The sequence below is a fragment of the Toxorhynchites rutilus genome, chromosome 1, assembly GCF_029784135.1.
Source record: "Toxorhynchites rutilus septentrionalis strain SRP chromosome 1, ASM2978413v1, whole genome shotgun sequence".
In the NCBI taxonomy this organism is placed as follows: Eukaryota; Metazoa; Arthropoda; class Insecta; order Diptera; family Culicidae; genus Toxorhynchites; species Toxorhynchites rutilus.
Window position 1 is genome coordinate 54,425,717 of NC_073744.1, and position 17,632 is coordinate 54,443,348.

Consider the following 17,632-nt stretch of genomic DNA (forward strand, 5'->3'; position numbering starts at 1 on the left):
CTTCTTTTTTTCCAAAATACATATTTTTGTTAAGGCTCATAATCGTTAGCCTGACAGGGCCGGGAGTACAATATTTTGACAATATTTCTATTTGTAACCGGTTACTCGCGGTTGGCTCGAAATTACAGATATTACAGTTTATTGTCATAATCGGGATGTTGTAGTCTCCAATGCACTGTACATGTGCCCGACACGGGATACTTTCTTTTGAGATGCAACTGACCATCAATCAGCAACGCCCCCTAGTCTGTACACCATAACTAGCGTGGTGCGCCTTCTCGACTCGAGGAAGATACAAATGCGCGTTTAGGTTGTAGTGATTGGACATAAGCCGAGATATCACGCGAATGAAATCACGACCTACATTCAATCTCTTGAACCATGCACTCGTCGAAACCTTAGGGATAATCGTGTGTAACCAACGACCGAACTCATCTTCACTCCACATGCGCTGCCAACTTACGAGCGTGTGCTGACGAGGAATGTGGAAAAAATCATTATAATCCGGAATCGAACAATGAGAGGGAACCCATGCTAAGGTTATCTTGAATCATTTTTCAACCAAAACACTCGATAGCTGTCTTATTTTTGTAAGGAAATAAGATGAGCGTTTATCAACTTTCATTGAGCAGATTGCCTCTATTGAGCTGAGTCTGCTTGAAAAAATCAGTTTTATCTTCTTATCCTACTTACAAATTCATTTGTGGAGACATCAAAATCGAACGCGGATTCGACAGATGCAAACACAGGAACCATTGAACTAATAGGTTGGTTATATCCGTACCGAGTACGATGGAAACTCGGTTGCATCAGGGACCGCTGTCTCAGCATCCTGCTTGATGTACGAAAGTTAGCAGCGATAGAAAATGAAGGCAATCGATTTCTCCGACGAGTAGTTTGCAAACATAAAGAGCCTGTTGTGTCTAGCGTCTCCGTTCGAGCGTTTCAAGACCATGCAGTTGCCATCGATCTGGATACGCTGGAAGGTTCAAAGTTTCGCGCAATGGTAGATTGCGCCATACGAATCAACCTTTTTTAGACTCGCTCGATACATAGATTCCACGTTACATCGTTCGGTGCCCTGTATTGAAGCATTTTCAAGAATTAGTCGTACGATGGAGCAATATAACACCTTCATGCAGTGTGGGTCTGTAAAATCCTTAGCAATTTTAGAGATGAAGTCGAGTTGACGATTCGCCTTCGCAATTATTGATATTATGCATCAATAATTACGAAGGCGAATCGTGTGATGCATAATATCAATGAGTTGAAAGAAACCTTTGAGTCCAATACAACACCAAGATCAGTCACCTGATTCATTCTGTTAAGAATCGCATTATCAATCTGGTAATTGAAGATGATCGGGTCCAAAGAACGATGGAAGGTCATTACATGACATTTCGCGATGCTGATGACTCGTTTATTCTTACGACACTAATGAACAAACGTATTCAGCAGATTTAACCACAACATAGATCTTTAGGTCGTCGGCATATACAAGTTTACATTTATAACCAAGTGAAGACGCAGCATCATTGAAAAATATGACGAACAGTAGCGGTCCCAGGTTGCTTCCTTGAGGGACACCAGTCGTATTAGTGAATAGTGGTGAAATGCATATTATGTGCTTAACGTGCAGTGTTCTGCCAATTATGTATGACGATAGCCATAATATTAGTCTGTGAGAAGGCTAGACCATTTTCGGAGGTAGAACTTCCACCAGTTTGCAAAACTTAGTTTCGCGCTTCTTACGCAAAGACTTAGGTCCACTAATTGGCTTGTTACTTTGGAACGGAGCGTCGGACAAACCTGGGACAAAAACTGCAGTAAAGTAGACATTCCAGAGAACATTTTAATTTAATTTTTCTTATTTTTTTTCTAAATAACTAATAAACTATACTACAATAACTACAATCTAGGCTTATCTTTCCATCGCTTCCAAACAGATGGTAATTAAATCCAGCAAATTGGAAGTTACGGACCTGCCAGGAATGAATCCATGTTGGTCAGATGAAATATGGGTGTTCGTCATTGCGCAATGACAAAAAGAACAGCGGGTATGCCATCTGAACCAGGAGCACAGAAACTCTTCAGCTTTCTGGACTCTTCGATAATTATGGCGGGAGATATTCCAAACGTGTCAATAGCTACTGCATCTAGTGGAACATTGATGCAGCATTTTCTGCCTCTCTATCGGACGTTAGCACTGTTTGAAAAACTGAGGTGAAGTGCTTCGCAAAGAAACCACACGCTTCTGATTCGTTTTCAGATTCTTTCCCATCAAACACCACATTCATCGGAATTGATTTGTTTTTACGAATTACTGTTTACGAATTTCATGAAAAAAACAATTTAGATTTTTTTTGACGTAGAACTACGACTTTCATTTCTGTACCGGGGTGTAAGTTGAAAGTTTCGAAAATGGAAGCGTTGCGTTGGAGATGCAAGGTTTTGAACGTTGATAGCTCTTTGCCGACTCTACGAAGTGGTATGATAATTACTTCATTTCAAAAGATAAAATGTCTAAGAGCTGTATGATTTTTACTTATTGATTCAAAAAATGTTTCAATGACTCAAAAACTACTTCGAAAGCATACTATTAAAAACACTATTAACATAGCTACCTTCTTGAAATCTTCGCACCCGAGCGAAGGAATATAATTTCGCACACATTTGCGCAGTCGACTAGGTGTTCCTGTGATAAAATCGTGTCCAACCAAAAGAAATTATGTCGAATATATTCGAAAAGATGAAAGTGTTCAACTGACACGCAAAATCGTTTCAGAATCAGTTTCAGAATTCAGAATTCAGAATCAGAATTCTATACAAAGCAAGCTTAGTGCTGAACTCAATCAGAAAGCAAAAAACTAATTAGGCTTCTCAAGTATAGATACAATTTGATTCTTAATTTATATTTATTTTTGCTCAGTGTCCGCGTGATGAAATCGTATCCAAACGGAATAAGTAGAAGTACTGTTTGAATAGCATCGAACCAACGTGTATCATTCTATTAAACCTTTGCGATCGAATAAGTTTCCTTTAAAAAAGATTCTCTTATCTTTCCACGCTAATAATATTTTGTTTATACCGAGTACCGTTTCCTGGGTTGTGTACTTTTCACAAAAATTTATTCACCCTAGATTACCGCAGTATATTCTACCCAAGCTCTAGCTTAAATCAGTGAATCACGACTAAAATCCAGTTCTGAATCTTGACCGATGACCTGTTGGTTCTCTCGCATCGTGAAGTGAATCAAGGTCTATCGGATTTGGACCCGGGTAAGTCAGCAGAACCAGATAGACTCCCCGCAAAACTTCTGAAAGAAATCAAGGATGAACTTATCGAACCCCTGACTACTCTATTCAATTACTCGCTTACGTCCGGCTACTTCTCGCCACTGTGGAAAATCTCGCACATTACTCCAATTCATAAGCCCACGTTCAGATGTCGAAAACTACCGGGGTGTTGCAATCCAGTCTGCGATGCCAAATTATTTGAACGACTTGTTTACTCTCGCCTTTATGAACGTATTATCGACCGTGTGTCAGCAGCACAACATGGTTTCGTAGAAGGAAAGTCAGTTGTGACGAACCTATGCGAATTTTGCTCTACCGTCACGGATTATATATCTAAAGGGTATCAGGTGGACTGTATATACACAGATATGAGCAAGGCATTCGATGTAGTAGGAATAAGCAGCATAATGCGCGCGGTGGCTGATTTCGACATTCACGGAAAAATGTTAGAATGGATTGGGACGTATCTGGAGAGCAGAACACAATATGTGAAAGTGCACAACAACGCATCCAGGTCTTTAGGTCATCCAGGTGTTAGTTCAGGTGTTCCGCAGGGTAGTCATTTGGGGCCTATTCTGTTTGTCATGGTAATGAATAAACTACCATCATGTTTGGCCAACGCAATAGTGCTCATATACGCAGACGATGTGAAGATTTTCCTGCCCGTGAAAAACATCGATGATTGCCATCTTCTTCAGCAAGATTTAGTCAATTTTCGGAGACTCGTCGAGAGCAACGGACTGAGTGTAAACCCCAGCAAGTGCTCCGTTATTACTTACACCAGGAGAGCTCAGCCGATAACTTTCGATTATAGGCTAGGAGGTACGGATCTACAACGAGTAGAGTATGCCCGAGACTTAGGCGTGACGATGGATCAATCCCTCACGTTTAACCTCCACCTAGAACGAATAGTCAAGGAAGCGCTGCAACTATTTGCTCTCACTCGTCGTTTTGGGCAAGAATTCACTGACCCGCATGTAATTCTGAGGATCTACACCAGCCTTGTACGGTCTAAACTCGACTTTGCGAGTGTAGTGTGGCGACCGCAATACGATCTGCATATCCAAAGATTAGAAAATGTTCAGAAAAAGTTCCTGAAGTTTGCGCTGAGGAATTTAGGATGGAGAGGAGAACACCTGCCAGTATACGAAGATCTCTGCTGTTTAGTAGACATGGATACTATCTAAAGTAGACACAGGATCGCGGATATGATTTTCTTCTGTAAACTATTGAGCGGACGGATAAGAAGCCCGTGTCTCTACGAACGGATAAATTTTAACACCAGCCCCGTTTCTCTTCGTCGCCGGAGGGTTTTTGATCCACCTCTGAGGTCCAGAAATTACACCCAGCACGAACCTACAACTCGATTCATGCGTGAGTTTAACATGCTGCAAGAAGTGATTTCCAAAAATATGACAACAGAAGAAATTCGAAGAAGACTACGATTATTTTTAAGAGGTCAACTAAATGTATAAGTGATGTTGTGTTTTATTTCTGTTTTCATGTTTAGTTTTTATGATGAGTTTTATTTTCCAATCTAATAAACATTACAAAAAAAAATCTGAAACTAGGAATTTGAGTTCAAACATTTGGATCTAAAAATAATAAAATTTGTGACCTCAAAAATTAAATCTAGAATGATAATAACCAGAATATGGAACATAGAGTCTAGACAACTGGAAATTTGATCAGAAATTTAGCTACCTGAGGTTTTTTTTAATGACAGTTGACACGATGCGAAACGATATCCGGATCCCAGCCTTAGAAGGAACCGAAATAAGATGTGAATATTGTCATTTGCTCTGACAGAACCATTGTGAAGCACGATCATTCATGAAACCTAGGTTGAGTTTAAAGAGGAAACAACAGATCGGCTGAAAAGTTCATAATGTTGACGTCTAGATGGCGCCTCTTGCAAAAATCTACTTGACTATCACAAAGCACCATCTTTCAATGGATACGTGTCAAAACTTAACAGCAATCGGTCGATTGCTTCGTGAGGTACAGCATTGAAAGTGAAGCAATTTGTGTTATGGTGAAAAAAATGGAAAAAATCATAAATTAATGAAAACGATGACAAAATTGCATGAATTGAGCTTCGAATTGCTTCCGCATCCACTGTATTCTCCAGATCTGGCCCCCAGCGACTATTTTCTGTTCGCAGACCTGAAGGGAATGCTCGAATGCAGACCTGGAGGAAATGCAAGAAATTTAAGACCGATGATGGAGAGATTACCGAAACTGAGGTCTATTTTGAGGTAAAACCGAAAGAGTACTATAAAAATGGTATCAAGTTGCAAGATCGCTATAATCGCTGTATCGCCCTCGAAGGCAATTATGTTGAATAATATAATTGAATTTTGCAAAAAAAAAAACAAAAGTTTAACTGTGTAACCTTATTAACTTTTCAGCAGAACGACGTAGTCGTTTGAAAAATGTGTTTCTACATTTGTGTCCTTTCTGACCATTCCGATCATTTTTTTGATAAATTTCAAAAATATTATAAATTCCTTACAAATTCAAAAAAGATCTCTATAATCTAACGGTAACGATTAATAATAGGACATGAACAGTTTGGCTGGCTTTGTATGGTAAGTTCCAGTGAACATTCAATGTTTTTCTTTATACCTTCATTCAAAATAGAAATTTTACTTCACCGAAAGAAATAGCGTACGGAAAAATGGTTGATTTATGTGAACTATTAGTTTCATAACCGTTTCGTTCACCACTTAATCCTATATACCAAACATAATCCTAGAATTGTTAATCGATGTATCTACATGGACATCCCTATGCTGGCACGATTAACGTCAAATGTATTCCATCAGTAGCGAGGCTAATTCCCCGCAGGCACTACCACAATCATCATCTGGACTCGTGGCCACACACCACTTAGGTTTCCGCTTCTTCGCTTCGCTCGTGTTTTGTTTCCTCCTATCCTTTATTGGTATGGTTACTGCCGGTTATCAGACTTTTCACTTTTTTTTTCGTGCTGCTCAAAAAACACCAAATCCTTCCTGTGCGACGGGTTACGCAAGCAGCCCAACCAGAACAGCACACATACGATTCTTCCCGCACACAAATGTCAACATTCACGACTATTAGCCCGTTTGTTGACATTCGATCTGCCGGGAAATGCTAAACAATCACAAATGTGCGGCATAAACAGACAATTAAAAATTATTATTATTTACACGCAGTTTCGGCATATAACCACCACACAAACACAGCCGCAGATCACTTCTTATAGAAATTGTCGAGCCAGCACCCATCGAAAACTTGCTTCAATCAGGTAAACGCAAACACTGATTGGAAACAGCTGCATTATTCACAGCATGACACGATCCACATTTCCCGATCAAGATAATTGCGAAATACACCGTATGATTGATGATCAATCAGAATCTGATTCCCTCCTAATATAATACACACACACACACACGTATCCCTCCCCTCCCGTTTCGGAGAACGATGCTCACCGTGTGTATAAGAGCTTTACCACAAATTCCAATAAAGCAAAGGCACATCTATTATCACTGTTGTGTTGCTGTTGTTCATCGAACGTAAGGCACGCAGCAAATTCTAATCCTAATAATGTACACAACGCCAATCCTTCATAACCATCCCTCTCCTAAGATATCATACAAATATCAACATCAACGATCGGCGGGGGCATAAAATGCAACGCAACTGTGCTGTGCACCGGAACAACGCGAACGCAATCTCACCGCTCTGAACAACCAATTCAAACTGAAATGCGGGACCGGTTGACGGCATTCCTCAGTTCGTACCGTGCAGCCCACCGTCGAATCGTTGAGTTTTGAACGGTGTGTGGTGTTGTTGGCTGCTTGCATGTTTGTTGTCGTTGACTTCGCCTCCGCCGTTGTTGCTATTGTTGCTGCTGTTGCGGCTGTTCCTGGAGCTAGCACCGACAGACGGCTGCTCTGGCGGCTGGCGAACAACCCAGAGATGGTTCGTTGCCCAAGAGAAGGGGTGCTCGAAATGTACTGGTTGTAATTTTCTAAATGAAAGCGAATAACAGTGAAAATGAACATTGGCGGCATGAACTAAACCATTAACGACCAAGCCGTAATTTTGACGTAGGACTACGTCTAACCGGAAGATATAGAGGGTGAAATGGAAATCTAGGCACTGAACAAGTAGGAAAAAATGCAAGATTTGGAACGCTTATAACTCGAGCATTTCTCAATAGATCGCAAAGGTTTTTGCATCAATTGATAGGAAATATATCTACGCATCTATCATAACGAATAACATTTCATTTTTCTTGAGATAAATAATTGAATAATTGTGAAATATCAAGCATTGTCCAAATGCACTATGTGCCCATTTTTGATTGGTCCATTTTGTGCTCCTCAAATCGTACCGACCAAAACGGGCAACCAGAGCAGCAGCGAAATAGAATGAAGCACGATTGGAAAGGAAAAAGAAAAAAAACGAAACATTGGTCGCAGTCTCACACATGCGTAATTCTCGAGCCAGCCAGTCAGCTTAAAAATCCCCGCTCCGCTGCCGTAACGATCATTCTCATTCAAACCGTACACCACATCAGTTCGCATCACAACACATCAACAAACCAACCCAAGCAGCCATGTCTGGACATGGTAAAGGAGGAAAAGTGAAGGGAAAGGCAAAATCCCGCTCGAACCGCGTTGGTCTGGAGTTCCCCGCAAGGGTAGCTAGGCCGAGCGCGTTAGTACCAGTACACCAGTCCAGCTAGCCGGCGTTATATAGTTATAAAGTATGAGGTGGCTGGCAAAGCTGCTCGCGACGATAAGAAAACCCGCATTCGGTTCTGTGGACATCAAGACAACAGGCAGTTGCAGCGAGTGGCGAGTGGCAAACGCAATCGCAAAACGGCAGCAGGTAGCAGAAGAATTAAGTTTGTTCTTTTTACAATCTGCTTTGGTGGCAAATCCAGAACAAGGCGGCATCGAGGGCGTTTGAAATGTTTTTTTTTCAAAACCACGAGTACAAAGTTTTCTAAATTGGAACCATTCCATAAAACACGGCGCTTATCAGGGCCATTAAACCTTTCAAAAAAGAGTTTAGGAAATACAGTTCAATGCTTTCTATAACAATATCCAAAATAATAATAAAACACAAATTGATTTTTTCATAATTTGTTTGCCAGGATATGACGAGTATGTGAATTTGGCAGTTGTTCTGAGCTTATTGATTTTCACCAATTCTTAAATTGCTTCTAGATTGAAAGTACAGTAATTTACACTTATCTCGACATTTAGCTAATTGGACGGACCAGTAATGCGACATATTTAGTTGGACATTTTTGTAAACATAGAGTTCGGGGTCCAAATTATGACCCCACATTGAAAGTCGACACTGTACCACTGTCATCCCAAATGTTCAATTACAGATTAAAATTACCTCCAATCCGATACTGAGTGGTGGTAATGCGACTTGCCATTGAATGTAATTTACTGTACAATATGTCACAAGCTGGATGGGAAGAAATTTTCCAACTGTGAAAGTTGTGGCGAATGGCAAACGCAATCTCTAAACAGAAAGGTTTAGCCGAACAAGATGGGGATATCGAGTGATAACAAAACAATAAACTCTTTAGATTGAAGATAATTTTGTGATCCTGAAAAGGACCCTTTTTAGCCTGCATGTGAATTCAACGAGCGAACAAATCGTAATGAATGTATTTTTTTTGCCATCGCTGCCTTTTAACGCTCATTCGTTCGTCTCGTTGGACTCGCCTCTTTGGCTGAGTCTGCCGATTTGTCTCTATCCTGTGAGCGTGTACCGTTAAAGTACAAAACGCGCGGATCCGCTGAAAAATATATCATTCTCTTTCAAACCCTAAATCAGTGTGGTTGTATGGCATCGTTTCGCATCACATCGCATCAACGGATTGGTGCCGGAGCACCAGTATACCTAACAGCGGTTATAGAGTTTCGGCCGCCGGAGTGCTCGAGTTGGCTTGCAAAGCTGCTCACGACAATAAGAAAACCCGCCTACAGAACAAAGCACATTCGGTTCGGAGGCAACAACTAGTTTCAGCGAGTGGCAAACACAATCGCAAAACGGCAGCAGGTAGATGAAGGAAAAAGTTTGTTTATACAGACTGCTTTGGTAGCAAAACCAGCCACCGTAAAACACCGCGCTTTTCAGGGCCATTAAACCATTCAAAGAAGAGTTATTAAAAGTTATTCACAATACCAATGCATTCTAAAGTGACATAATATGACATATAATATAAACTGATTTATTTTGTTTATGCTTGTTCTTGAACTTATTGGTGGTTGGGGGCTTTTAAATTTATCATTCAGTTTTCACAAACCCATGCTTGGTTTCCGAATTAAAAGTGGCTTCAAATTACAACACATTGTATGCAGGATGGCATTAACGAATTTTCTCGGTTGCAAGAACTGCTTTTCTTGGTTGATAATTGATGTTGAAAATTGACTGACGTTACATCTGCATTGTATAGAAAATTAACTAAGGAGCAACATGATGAGCTATGTATTTCCTGCTGCTCTGTTCTTATTTTAAAGAACTTTAATCCGAAGGTCATCCGTCCCTGTATTTACACTTTCTTTGTGTGGACACCGACTGGACAACATCGTTGCTGGACGAGCTGGACGGCGAGGGATCGAGTGCCTTTCTCAAGGCAATGAGGGCGGATGTGTAATGGAGGAGTTAGAGTAGAGTTCCAAGGGCCTTTCTCAAGGCTAGAGATGAATGAAGTGAACTGGAATTAAGTGATTGAAAAAAAGTTGATGGGATCTTGACATAGGACTGTGATTGTGTGTAGTAATTACATTTAAATAGAGTTTTCATTGTTCGAAATCTGTATTTTTTCTCTTTTGATACATCAAATGGGTGCCCTGGAAAAACCGTTTCCTGTATGTACTTGTATCCTTTAAAAGGGTTAGATGACATAACGTGGTAGAATTCGATACAGCATTCTTCAAAAATACCATCAAAGCCATTACTACCATTTTCTTCTGTTTATTCAATCATGCAAAAGAAGACAAAGAGTCATCATGTATCAATTTTGAACACAAGTCTAAATAGTTAAGACCTACATAAATATAAGACTAAGTCGAATCAATCTATGACTACAAAAATGTATTATAGATATAAACAGCATTATCTCCTTCGTTACCACGTTGTCCGGAACATTGTTTGAAATAACTTTATAGCCCTGTAAGATTGCGACTACTCAAGCTATCATAATCTGATAGCCGTGCGTATACCCTTTCGATCTTCTAAAACAGCAGCCATTTAAATTCATTAATTGCATTTTTACATAACCAAACAACATACTCAATATAATGACATCCTGTACCACAATTACAACAATTGTTAGTAGTGAGGCCTACACGATAAAAACATGAATTGAGCACAAATTGATTGGACAACATACAATATAATATAAAATTAATGTTATTGTCGGTAAATGGAGAATAATTCATTGTACGCATCAACTCACATTATGAGCTAACGCCCGAATTTAGGCAAAAAGATTGCTCGTTGCGTCGGGTAGGAAGCGGGTGGATAGTGCAATCGAATGAAAACATACCCAATCAAATCGTCAAATTGTTAACTTTTTTTACTAAATTCATTGTTCATGTTTACAACAAGAAAAATAATGGATAAATTTCCTGTCTAATGATATATTATATTGTGCAGTCCTGCGGTATTTCCGCGAGGTGTCGTTGTAAGCGCGTAGTTTTAGTTGTATTCATTGTATCGAGTCATACCATAGCTTGTTGGAAAGGTATTTTATATAGTTATATAGGCGCTATAATATAGTCCTTGACAGTGTTTTATTTGGTTAAGTCGTTCGTGAGTTATAGTGTCGCAAATATGGAGCAAAATAAAGAGAAAATCCGACATATTTTACAGTACTACTATGACAAAGGCAAAAATGCATCTCAAGCTGCCAATAAAATTTGTGCAGTTTATGGACCCGATACAGTTTCCATTTCCACCGCACAACGATGGTTTCAACGTTTTCGTTCTGGTGTAGAGGTCGTCGAAGATGCGCCACGCTCCGGAAGGCCTGTCGTCGAAAATTGCGACAAAATCGCTGAATTAGCCGAGAAAGACCGGCATAGTAGCAGCCGTAGCATCGGCCAAGAGCTGGGGATAAGTCATCAAACCGTTATTAACCATTTGAAGAAACTTGGATTCACAAAGAAGCTCGATGTATGGCTGCCACACACGTTGACGCAAAAAAACATCTTTGACCGTATCGACGCATGTGAATCACTGCTGAATCGCAACAAAATCGACCCGTTTCTGAAGCGGATGGTGACTGGCGATGAAAAGTGGGTCACTTACGACAACGTGAAGCGCAAACGGTCGTTATCGAAGCCCGCTGAAGCGGCTCAGACAGTGGCCAAGCCCTCATTAATGGCCAGGAAGGTTCTGCTGTGTGTTTGTTGGAATTGTCAAGGAATAATCTATTATGAGCTGCTTCCCTATGGCCAGACGCTCAATTCGGACCTGTACTGCCAACAACTGGACCGCTTGAAGGTAGCACTCGTGAAGAAGAGGCCATCTTTGATAAACAGAGGCCGCATTGTCTTCCATCAGGACAACGCCAGGCCACACACTTCTTTGGTGACGCGCCAGAAGCTCCGGGAGCTCGGATGGGAGGTTCTTTTGCATCCGCCGTATAGTCCGGACCTTGCACCAAGTGACTACCACCTGTTTTTGTCCATGGCGAACGAGCTAGATAGTCAGAAGTTAGCCACGAGAGAGGCCTGTGAAAATTGGCTATCCGAATTTTTTGCCAATAAGGAAGCGAGCTTCTATAACAGGGGTATTATGAAGTTGGCATCTCGTTGGGAACAAGTCATCGAATAAAACGGCGCATATTTGACTTAAAACAGATGATTGTAACTAATTTTATAAACAAATGAAAATTCAAAAAAAATACCGCAGGACTTTTTTGACAGCCTAATATAACACAACACATGTCGCAATAACCATTTTGAGTAATATGCACTTGAAAATTCTTAATAAATCGTTACATTTTTCGTAGAGTGACCTCACTACATAGAAATCAAAGACATAGTCCTATATCAAAAGAATTTACAAAATGCTTGGTCATCTATGTGCAAGACGTAGCAAAATTTTTTTTTCAAATATTTCAGGAAACTTGAAATGGGTCGCGAAAAGGGAAAAATGTTATTCAATTTATTATAGACCAACAGATTTTCTCTCCAGCTTAACGAGTCTACATTACCCAGCAATATGAGAAAAACAACGAAATCTCTATCCGATTACTTCTATACGCTGAAGTTTGCTGACCACCAAGAGTCCCCTGCATAGCAAGATTTTCAGCCTTTTTGAATTTGTGTTTCAACTGCAGGGTGACTTCAACTTGATCGAAACAATATCAATAATATTGGCCCCTCTGACAAAACTTTAAAAACAAAATTTAAGCAGAAGAGAATATTCACAGTTTTTCGCATTTGTCAAAATTATCACAAAAGCTTCAAAATCATGTTATATTATCATATGTCACTCACTTGGACGCATTACACAAGGATTTTACTAAAATGTTTTTAGATCTTCAAAATTTTCAAATTCCTCAATCGATAATAAATCAGTACTATATCAAATCTATGGAATGAAGCAAGAAAAGTTGATTATCATCAGCGCAGATGAGGCAGGAGTACAACCAAGGTTGTCATATGTTCTAGTTATAACGAAACATTGAAAAATAGTATCCTGCGATGTGAGACATTGCTGAAAATTATCTTCTCGTTTTTCCATCATCATACTTTGACGAAAAAGGCTTCATTACGGTTATAAACAACGCGAAACCGAAGGAACATTTTAAAACCAACGAACGCGGAGATTTAAGGCTTTAACTAACCAATATTGAACCGTATTTTGGTATTCTGCTAGTAGTGGATAGATTGGTTTGTGATTTGGATGTTTTTCTAGTTTGTGAGTAATTTGTATTAATAATTATTTATTACACTTGCAAAATTCCAGAACGACATTTTCTTTTCTTGGTGACTAAATAAACGAAATAAACTCTTTCTGTTACTCTCAACAACCTCGAAAAGAGTAGCATTACTTCATTATGATCAAGATTAGCGCAAATGCAACCCAAGTTGAAAGCAGTTTTGCTACTGGCACGCGAGCCCAAATAAATTAATAACTTAATTCAACTTATTGAATAACTTGGTATTCCTCAAATAATTTTTTGGTGCACACCTTAACACCTGCTTCACCATAGCGTCAGTTCAGTGCATTGATGATAGAAAACAAACAATATTAACTGCTTGGAAAAAGGCTGAATATTTGCATCAGCAGAGATTCATTACTAATACCCTAGCGTAAATATTTCCCTCCCGCTATCTCCCCTCCTTGTCGCCCCGTTCTGATCGACATGTTCCTGTTACGCAATGCGTTAAAACGCACGTACGTACGCACACAAATATCCATATATCGATGGCTTGAAGCAATTAAATATACACACACTTATCTCCGTTTCGCGCTCTTTTCATCAGAAGCCTTTCTGTTAATATTGCTAGTCTAGATTAGCTTAGCTGTGATCCATTGTGGAGAGAGTTATGATACCGTCATGCGAAACCAAATCACAGACTAAATTCCAGAACATTTATTTTCTTAGTGAGCGGACGATAGCCAATACAAGAAACGCGAATGATGCAAGAACACCCAACTTTATGTTTAGTAGGTCGCAGAACTCGTTGTTATATAAAGGTATAAAATTCTTCAATTCGATGCCCAGAGAAATTAAACGTGCGGCAAAACAATAGCAGAGTTCAAGAAAATGTGTATTTCACACGTAAAATCTGTTTTGTAAACAGGTTCTATAATTTTTTTTCCTAAATCATCCATTTATGTTTTCAATTAATTAAAAATAAATAAAATTTATTTACAGGTTAAACTACCATGTTCGTGCTGATGATGATGTTTTTTTTGTTGTTTTGTTAATGTATATTGTAAAAAAAATAATAATTTTCCTCGTATTACTCCTCCACTCCTCACCGTCCAGCAACGATGTTGTTCAGTCGGTGTCCTCACAAAAAATGAAAGTTTGCCTCAACGAGATCCACTTTTTATACTCTAGGAAAATATTCCCCTTCGTTCTTCTTCTTTTCCTTTGTTCACGAAGACTTTGAATCTCACAATTTACCCTTCGTTGCTCGTCCATAAGTGGCTCGTTATTGACAGCTCTGTTCGGGAAAGCACACACATGGACAGAAACAATGTATGGGAAAATGGAGACGCTTATAGTTTTCATGAATCTTAGCCATGGAATTGTAATGTACAGCTTATCTTAGGGAATTTCCGATTCGTTTGGTATGTAAATCGCCAAAATACGTTTGCGGCAAAAATAGTTATTAACGTCAACTTTATTTCATAAAAACGTGACCTGTTTTCAGATTTGGCACCCTTAATGAAAGACTTAGTTCTACTTCAAAACTTATAATATTAAGGACAATTGGATTGATTTTTTTTTTAAATATACAGTTATTGTAGTTGGCATTTCTTTTATATTGAGAGGAAAAATTAACAATATTCTAAATATATATTTTATCTTGGTACAAATCTTTACCCCAAGAATGCCGAGAGGCCTGAACATGTCGAGAGTTTTAGAGGACGTAAAAGATTCAAGAGAGGACTTTCCGAAATCGATCAAGGTGTTTATGAAATTTAATCCTAAAATTTTACCAGCATATATGTCAGATGATCATTCAGAAGAAAAATCGTTTGTTTCTTCAGGAAGCAATAGTAAAGAGAATCAATTTACGTAGATCGAGGATAATTTTGATACTGTCGTCATCTTCGGATGATACTGACCGTCAACAAACTGAAATTTCTGCTGATGGAACTATCTGCACAAAGGCTGAATGCACTCCAGAAGGATATAAACAAAAAACAGCATTTTCAAAGCAATAATTGGAGGGTACGGAATGCATGTATATGTGGGAAAATGTAAATATATGTGTGAGTATCATCTCTCCTTGCCATTGTCACACCCACCCACGCATGAAAATGAAAGTTACGAATTGTTCATTCCGAGGGTACGCATAACATTTCGTAATTTTGGTTCCTCTAATTTACACCAAACTTTGATCGATCGACTAGAAAAAACGGCTAAACGTATCAACTATGCTAAAAATTTACTTGCTAACAGTTAAATTCACTGCAATATTTGCAAAATTACAGAAGATTTCCTGAAACACAATGAAAACGTGTTTTTGAAATATTTTTTTTAAATCAATGCAAAAAAATCAAATGGTTTTTTTCTTTTCACTCAGTTCCTCTATTTTTGTTGTCGAGTATATCTAAATAAAAATACAAATTGGCATACTATATTTAGGTCCTGTTTTGGTGCTATCGGAACTTTTCTAGCAGAATATATCACACATTCTGTTTCAGTTACTTGCTATGTTTCCAATATTTCCCCATCTAAAAGCCCACAAGTAATTCTTCAACATCCCTAGCTTTCTTGTACCAACCAAGCATCAACAAAACCATTATTATGCTTACCTTTCGCCCATTTCTCTTTCCAAAAAACGCACACCCATTCAAACCGACCGACCGAGGGCCAACGTGTAAATATATTTTTTTTTACGCCAGGAGGGTGCGCCCATAAACAACGCTAGATGTTTACCTAAGCCGCGTAACGAACTCAACCTAACGACTACCGTTTTCATTTCTCGAAATGTCGCCATTTCCTAATGATAAACGTGTTCAACACACAAAAAGGGGTGCATTAATATAACGCCGAGCATTTATACAGCAGCGCTAGTTTAACAAAAAAAAGTAGGAATTGCAGTTTTGTTCCGTTCCGTGGAACCCCACCGAAGCTGACTCACCGGTTTCAGGTGGCGCGACAGAAGAGCCTCTTACCAAGCTCGGATGGGGTCTTTTTTATTATTTTCACGTTCTCTCGTAAATTCACCGCAGCACACACAATTCGGTTGCGGTTCGCGGGATCCAAATGGCGCTTTTTAGCTGCCGGTATTTATTTACCCTTTGGACCGTGACGAGATAGAGCTTTAGCTGTTCCGAGGAATCTCAGGCTAAAGCCATCGTTTATGCGTTTTGATGCCCGGCGGGGGCGCTTTTGATCCATTTTTTCGAATGCAGGATGTGCGGTTTGCATTTGCGGACCTTTTCCGTTTTTCGTCCGTTGCTCCTCTTTTGAAGTTGGCATTCACAGTTGATAGACATGTAGTTTCCGTTATGTGGTACAATTTATAACGCGATATAGTGGGAAATTTGCGCATTTCTTAAAATGAAATTGAAAATTGAAAAGGGAATGAACAGTTTTATCGTGAATTCGAATGAGATATTCACACACACACTGACGTCTAAGGCATCCATAGCCGGATAGTTTGTATCCAGGACAAGCAACGTGTTTTAGTGAGCAATTAATCATAATCCTCGAATGATTTCCTAGAAACCTGTTTTCGGGAGCTGACGAGAATAGCCTTGTTTATTACACCGGTAACATCGGTAATCCGGAGTGAAAGGTGTAATTGGGATGACATGTGATGCGATATAACGGTATCAGTGCTGACAGTTGCCTTTCACTCGAAGAGGAAATATGGGAACATAATGAAAATTGTGGAGAATCGATTGAATTTTCATCAAGAAAAACGTATTTGATTTCTTCTGTGTTATCTTTTCCAGATGGTCCATTGCAATCGGTTTTATATATTAACGCATCACTTCCCTCCTTAACTGAGTAAGAACAAATGAAATTCACCTTGACGGCATTGAGCTTCGTTTACTAGCTTAGGGGAGCGTTAAATAATAATTGAGGGGTTTAGAATGGCTTTCTCATAAGTCAATAACTTAAATGCAAAAACGTTCCAATTTTAGTTTGCTATAGAATCCGACAGATGAGGTTCTGACCCATCTTCCACATTGTCAAATACAGCTGGGAATGAGTTTGCAGCTAAGTCATGACCAGAAGAGAGAGTCGATGTAGAGATCGATGATATCACTTACACCCCATTCATTTTGAGACCCTCAATTCATTTTCAGGCGGAATGAATACGTTTTTAAAATTAAAATTTTGATTGAACATTAACATTTCCATTTGAAAAACACTTTTATTGCAAGTGGTGAAAAAATCTTCAAATTTTTCAAAATTTGATGATTGTGATTAACAAAATGTGCCGCCAGGACTTTAATAGGCAAGATTTTACATGTTTCAGTGTTTTTTCTTCAGTGCTTTGTTCAGTATATCTGACCATAGCATAATTGTCACTTCTAGTTTTTTTTCGGGAGGTTAGTTGCTTATTTTGAACTTTTCCCTGGTTCATTGGTTGAGCATC

General features: G+C 39.2%; 2 protein-coding genes across 7 annotated transcripts in view; one reads left to right on the plus strand and one right to left on the minus strand.

The window, feature by feature from the left end:
• Window positions 1–7,082, minus strand: part of LOC129768372 (probable G-protein coupled receptor Mth-like 5) — a 70,442-nt gene extending 63,360 nt beyond the window's left edge. Inside the window, exon 1 of one of the 6 annotated variants that reach the window (XM_055770023.1) lies at window positions 6,776–7,082. The gene's annotated coding sequence lies outside the window, so the exon portion shown is untranslated. Of the gene's footprint in view, window positions 1–5,000; window positions 5,026–6,076; window positions 6,101–6,153; window positions 6,469–6,490; window positions 6,693–6,775 lie in introns of those variants that run through there. The other 5 variants (XM_055770264.1, XM_055770182.1, XM_055770101.1 and 2 more) reach the window with 5 other exon arrangements.
• LOC129768307 (RNA helicase aquarius) overlaps window positions 1–17,632 on the plus strand; it is a 220,974-nt gene that overhangs the window by 73,210 nt on the left and 130,132 nt on the right. The gene's annotated exons all lie outside the window — the stretch shown is intronic.